Raw genomic sequence first — 6,936 nt, forward strand, 5'->3', positions numbered from 1 at the left:
GCTAGGAGCGCGCGCGCGCGCGCATGCGCGGACGGGTGGAGCAGAGGGCGCTAGGAACGCGCGCGCATCCATAGCTGCCGCGGCGTGTCGCCTCAGTCAGTTTCTCTCTGGCTGTCGCAGAAAGCAGACGTGCGCTCCCCGCGCTCGCTCAGTTTCTGGCTGGCTGTCGCAGAGAGCAGACATATGCTCGGGTGGTTCGCGCTCGCTCAGTTTCTGCCTGACTGATGAGCAGTCGCCGCGGGGGAAAAGGTGAGTGATTCGACGCGCTCCTTTTCTCGCATGTTTGCTGTGTTTAGCGGTGACCAACGAGTGATTTGACCGCGCTAGGCCTTAGGCCCAGGCGCTTAGGCCTAAGCAATTGGCCCCCCCCGTAAGCCTTTTTCCCCGATGTGTGCTGTTTTCTCCGTGCTGTTTTAGCATTAGCGGTTAGACCTTTTTCTCTCCCATCCCTAGACTTGTTTAGCAGTGCTGCCATTTTTACCTGCCACTAGTATCTTGTTCTCTGTCTTTCTCGTCTAGAGCTATGATGGTGGCGCCATCTGGTGTGATGCCTTGCAACTAAGTGGCCACCTTTCGTCGATCTCTGCAACTGCTGGGTGCCAACTACCAACATGGCGGGAGCTGGTCACTCGGGTGTCGCGGAGCGGCTTCTTCGCCGCGGCATCATTTATTTTCGAATAAATTGTTTCTCTCCACTCTATTTCTATCTTTTTTATTTTATTTTCTGCCTATTTTTTAATTTTTTATGTACTCTCGTAGTGCACAACGCTCAGCTGGTCGGGACATGAGATAGACGTTCTCCAATTAGTGTGGTGGCTCCCTGGAGGGTGCTGATTAATGTGGGGGGTCCCAATTAGCTCTAATTGCTAATTAAATCGTGTTCAGGACAGTTGAGCGTTGTGCACTGTGAGAGTCCAGTACTTACTACTAACTTATAATTTTGTTTATAATCATATTGATTAAGAATATCTTCTTTGATTAAATGTGGTGATCGTTTCTCGTTTTGATATAGTGTAGCTATTATTTCCCTACATGTTGGATGATTGGTTCTATGTTAATGCTATGTGTTGATTCGAATTATTGCCTTATGTCTGCGCTGTTCACTTCAATAGAAATTGATTAATTAAATTTGTGTCATATTGGAATATTAAACTTAGCTTCCATATTGTGCTCGAAATTAAATTACTTACATCTATCATGTTCTCACATCTCAGAGTTCTTATGATAAAACTTGTAATTTTGATTGTAATCGTATTGATTAAGAACATCTTCTTTGATTAAATGTGTTATCACTTCTGATTTATTGAAAACTTGTATGATTACTGTTAATAAAAAATATTGTGTTTGATTTGTGACAGCTATTCAATGCTATTGCATCGTACCTGTAATAAGTATATTCTTTGTTATGTGTATTGTGTTTCTTCTGCTTCAGATTTTTGACTAAGTTTTTCTCCTCCACACAGAGTCACAGCATAATTTCTGACACTAATGACTTTCATAAATATATTTTTACTTGTACTTTTGTGTATGGCTATCCTTTGCATGTCTCTGCATGTAAACCGCACACCTCTTGTATCGGAAAAAAATATGCGAAGTCGGCCTATGTATGGCCAAAGAAGTCTGCCCAGGCTGAAAAATACGCTACGATGAGCGCACGCTCAGCCCTCCCCCGCCGATAAGCGCGCGGACAACCCTCCGCACACGCGCCGCGCAGGGAAAAATGCGCGCAGGGCTCAGGGTAGTTTCGCCCTGCCGGTGCATCGGCATGACTGAATACTACTCGTGCCTTTTCACCCTGCTCTATTGCTTGGGGATGAGCCGCTTTTACCCTACATGAGAATTTTCAACTTTTTTAGAGATATTGGCTATTTAAATGTCCTATAGTGTGAATGGCTTTCTCTTTTACTGTGGTTTACATCTCAAATTCTGAGATAATTCGGTTTTAATTGAGCAGTTAGTTTTACCTTTCCACACACATCACAGTTTTGGCACATTATAGTCTAGTTCTCATGCGCCATAAAAACTGCAATCATCGTCATCAGTACTGACTTTGGAGCTGTCGGTTCCTCTTCCTGCCTTTGCGACGTTTGTGGGTGCGTGTGATTCCTCACTGCCTTCAAAGACGACGTCAAGACATTCCTCACCTCGTAAGGGGTCAGGTCCAAGCTGTGTGATGTGTTGGACAAACTTGTGCCAAAGACATTGAGTTTGTGTTCTTCATCGGTGTATGGTGATCTATTTCACTTTTTTTCTGAGGGTACGACTGTTCTGGTTTGCATGAGAAAGGAATGAGGAAGTACGAAGTAGTACGTTACGTCAGAAGGCACTGCAGCAGGCAGCGAGACTAAGTTCGTAATCCCTGCACTTTGTTGTGATGTGACTAGAAGTTTTCTTTCCATGCAAAAGGATATGCATGGTTCTGCTGTCTATCCAGTGCTTTCAGTTGAAACCTATAGATTACACATGATCTCTTGTAATTCTTTCATTCCTGTGTAGCATACGATTTGTCAAAGTGCACTTTTGCACATAGCTCCTTACTGTGTTATTTGTATTTTAACAGTCACGCAGAGTTCACTAGTCTATGCCTGTTATTTATATGTTTAGTGCATGTACACCTGTGTACATAGCATACATTTTCTATTTTGAATCTTCAGCAGTTTGCCTATTCTTCGATACATATTAAGTGTATACCTGTGTACATTGCACCCAAGCACGCAATTTTATATTTTGAATCCTGCGCTGAGTTCAGTAGTTGTGTGTAAGTACGTAGGCGCAGTTATGTGCAGGGCTAAGCACCTTGTGCAGCTTGAAAATCTACACCACATGGCAAAATGTGCACAAAATAACAGAAGTACAGAACATTGTCCATGCTTTGACATGCCTTTAATACAAAAGTGCTGTTGTAATCAAACTAGAAGTAGTCATCAGCAGCACTGTAAAAAAATACTGTGATTTCTACGGGCGTTTAGTAGTATCTGACGACGGCGTGTTACCGTAATCACAAATACTGCGAAAACTACGTAAAACGGTGGCGCCATCATCATGCGCCGGCCAAAAGCTTCAATGCGGAGGCAAGGCCAAGCCAAGTACGGGTCATTGCCGTCATTCACAACAACTAGAGTCACTAAATAAGCGTAGCTTATTTAGTGACTCTAACAACAGCCGGACGCCGAACATCGTGCGCGGACGATCGTTGAGGAAGAAGGACGAAGTGGTCGTTGTAAATCTCGTGAATGCACGTAGCCAGGTAAGCACATTTCTGTTCGCACATCCTGTTCTTTGCGATTTGAGCGTGGTGCACCGTATGCCTTGTTTTTGTTGAACTTATGGGACACCAGTAAATCGTGGCGTTTGCTGTGAGGCTTCTCCCTAGTTTCAGATCTCCGTGTGTCATGCGTCCTGGCTCGTAGGGTGATCAAGGCGCTCTTATTGTAATGTATCGTTGCGGAAGGTGCCCTTGTGTTTTTAACACTCTGATGGGCTACGTTGACCACTGTAGACATGTACATGAAGCGAGCAGAATACCGTGTTGTCATGCATTATGTGTGTACACGGCGGCGAACTATGCAACACTCAGATGTCACATTTTGGGACGTTACAAGAACACATCAGGACGGTCGCCTCGAATCGATTTGCTCTCCAAAACCACGAAAGTATGTCACGTCCATTCGTGCTCGCGTCAGTTCACTACGAATATAGAGATAGTGTCACATATGAAGCAGCACATACGAGAGGGTCATGATCAGATGTCCTTATGAACGCTGCCAGAAGAAGTTCCGTGCCGTCTCCGCGTTTTGTGTGCACCTTCATATGTTCTTCCATTGAAAAAATAAAACAGTGAGTATAATCTCCTTTCTCTTTGCAGTGTTTCGATGCCAGAGCTGACTGATGGGTGCACATGGCTCCTTCGAATGTTCTTCCTTTGAAAAAATAAACGGTGAGTATAACTGCATGTTAATTGCCCTGCTCCCTGTAACAGTTTCCTTTCTCTTTGCAGAGTTTTGACGCCAGAGCTGACTGATGGGTGCACATGGTTCCTTCGAATGTTCTTCCTTTGAAAAAATAAACGGTGAGTATAACTGCATGTCAATTGCCCTGCTCCCTGTAACAATTTCCTTTCTCTTTGCAGGGTTTTGATGCCAGAGGTGATTGGCGCATTTTCATCACTATGTACATAGAAAATAAATCCCGATGTGACAAACATCACAATGTGTTACGCATGGTCATTACTTAAACTGCTCTCATTGCTACGACTGTATGTAGAAAAAAAAACAAAAAGAGGGGCTCCAGGGATGGGCACAGCACGATAAGGGTACACTACATATGCCAGTTAAAATTACTGGCCAATGCAGTTTTTTTAACGACCACAGCACAGTAATGCTACACGGCGTATGCCTGTTAAAATTACTGGCCAATGCAGTATTTTTCACGGGCACAACTTATACGGGGCCACCGTAAAAAAAACGGCCAATGTTTGGCAGCCAACTTTCCTTGCATTTGCCCGTTTTTTTTACGGTGAAATTTTTTACAGTGAGGGTGTGTACACACTGAACAAGGCTGTCATTGTTGGAAGCTGATATTATTGTGGCTGTTTTGCAAGTATCACAGTATCACAGACTTCTAAACCGAGCTAATGTACTTGTGCCTTCTTATTCCCCCATAACATTCGTTACAATGCCAAGCCTCATCCTGTAGGAACACTCTGTCTCTTTTATACCTTCGTCGTAGAAACAATGGTTTTTGCGATTTCAGAACAGGGCTTATACACTGTCACTGCTCTCCCCCTTTCCCAGCTTTTCGCGATGCAGCAAGCTTTCTATTTCACAGTTGATATATAACCAAAATGAATCAGGTGGACTAGAAAGCATGGCATGCTTTCTAGTCCAGCTGATTCATTCTGATTTTATATCAACCATGAAATAGAATTTCAGCATCATTTTTGTGTATTGGGATTCATATTATTCAATAAGAAGCTTGTTGCATCGCGAAAAGCCGGGGAAGTGACATAGTGTATACTCCGTTTTTATTTTGTAAAACAAAAGCAGTTCCAGCAGAGTGAGCGTCTCTCGAAAAAGGGCGCACTCTCAGCGCAACAGCTCTCAGTGTTCGCTCCATGCTGAGCAGTGACCTGTACTTTGTTTACATGGACGCCAGCACAGAGCAGCCAAGTTCGCAAAGTACATCATGACGGATAAAAGAGAGAGAGATAACTTTAATAACTTTAGTGCTCAGGAGCAGACGTCCTCCTAACAAAGCCGCCCAAATTTTGGAAGATAGCTTCAGCAGAACCAGCAATCCTAAACGTGATCAAGTCTGGGCCACTCCGCGAACGCTGCTAAATCTGCGGCGGCCCTCCTGGTGCTGGGGGTCACTATGTGTTAGAATGTGGGGTGCCCTTTTATGTTGACATAGCATGCCGAGACTGGGAGGTGACCAGGGTTCGAATCTCGGCAGAAGCTGTGCTGTCTGAGGCTGGGCTTGACTCATTCTCATACGCTTTAAAGGGACTATGAAATGATTTTTCTCGTGGTCTCATCAGAAAGAAAACCTTTTTCCGAGTCTAGAACCAAAATTTTACCTTCGTCTTGCGAGGAGTATTCTCGGGAGCGAATTTAAACGGAGCTGCGAAGGGAGGACAGCTGGCGCCGCGCAGTGGCGAGCTTCCGAGCGGTGACACAGCGAGCAACTTGACGGGACCACGGCCGGCTCGGCTACACGTCATCGTGACGTGTCGTGGTCCCGCCAGGAGCATGCGCCGTAGGATCCGGCGTATGCGTTTATCGGGAGTGGAAATCTCCATGACGGCAGCTTCCGCACGATGGTCGCAGTCTATCGAAGTCGCATCCTGTGGTTTTCGTCGACATGCCGAGACGATGTTGGATAGTTGGTTGCCCTAATTTACGTCAATATTCGCCTGGCATTCAATGTCATATGCTTCCCAGTGACGAGACGGACAGCTTTTGATGCCACGAAGCAATTGGACCGCCGGAGTGGAAATATGATGCGGTGCTATCGACTGCTCGTGTTTGTAGCGGACATTTGCATGATTGAATTTACGAAGGGTACGCTGAATCTCTTCAACGTACTGAATAACGAGCTCAGTGTCGTCTGAATCAAGGTGTAGCACCATCACAATACCTGTCCACACCGGGGAAAGAACATATCCACCTAAACGGCGCAAAAGTGTGAGTATTTTTCGTTATTGGGGCTAACAAAGGTCTCTCAGTCCGTGTGGTTCAAATGCTATCACAGATTTCAGGATTGCGTAAATGGGTTAATTCTCATCTGCGTCACTCTGAACCTCGCGGCCGCTTACAACACAGAGAGAGTAAAAAAAAAGGCAAAATAGAAGTTACAGAATCTAGTCCCTAAACTCAGGTGGTGCACTGTTGATAAAAGTACACTTTGTTTAGCATGATCTTAGAAACCATACTTAAACATAATATTTATGTAATATGTTGAACATACGTATCCGTTCTTTTCTCCTCACTCATCTGCTTCCATGTTTACTGGTGACTTCCTCAGCGGAGCCTGAAACCCCTTAGGCGAGACAGCATGATCATTGCAACCCACTATTCAGAGCAGACAAATGGTGTGCACTCTCTTTCCAGATTCCTCTTTGATGCAGTGTCTTGCCTATCATTCGGGCTCTGTATATTTTTCACAAGTTTTTTTTACATTTTTTTATTTGATTTACAGTTTGCTTTATCATGTGCACAAATATGATATTGAGGGGGACATTTTCTTGTTTATACTTTTTATTTTATAATCATTGCTCAGTTGGATTATATCATTTGCATTCGCCGGACCTGGAGTTGTACACTGTGTTATTTTCTTCTCTCCAAACAGGGCAGCCCATGTGTATGGCAGCTGAAGTCTTTCACCAGGGTAACATACCAGAACAACTCCAGCAACTGCTCTGCAGGTCAGCTCTAA

At 44.5% G+C, this 6,936-nt stretch overlaps 1 long non-coding RNA gene across 1 annotated transcript; it reads left to right on the forward strand.

The window, feature by feature from the left end:
• Nucleotides 1–3,109: 3,109 nt before the first annotated feature.
• LOC135373703 (uncharacterized) lies at nt 3,110–4,246 on the forward strand. The gene is made up of 3 exons (XR_010416558.1): nt 3,110–3,937; nt 3,998–4,069; nt 4,130–4,246. It is a non-coding gene; the product is annotated as an uncharacterized LOC135373703 (long non-coding RNA).
• Nucleotides 4,247–6,936: the final 2,690 nt, after the last annotated feature.

This window comes from Ornithodoros turicata, unplaced genomic scaffold (assembly GCF_037126465.1).
Source record: "Ornithodoros turicata isolate Travis unplaced genomic scaffold, ASM3712646v1 Chromosome304, whole genome shotgun sequence".
NCBI lineage: Eukaryota > Metazoa > Arthropoda > Arachnida > Ixodida > Argasidae > Ornithodoros > Ornithodoros turicata.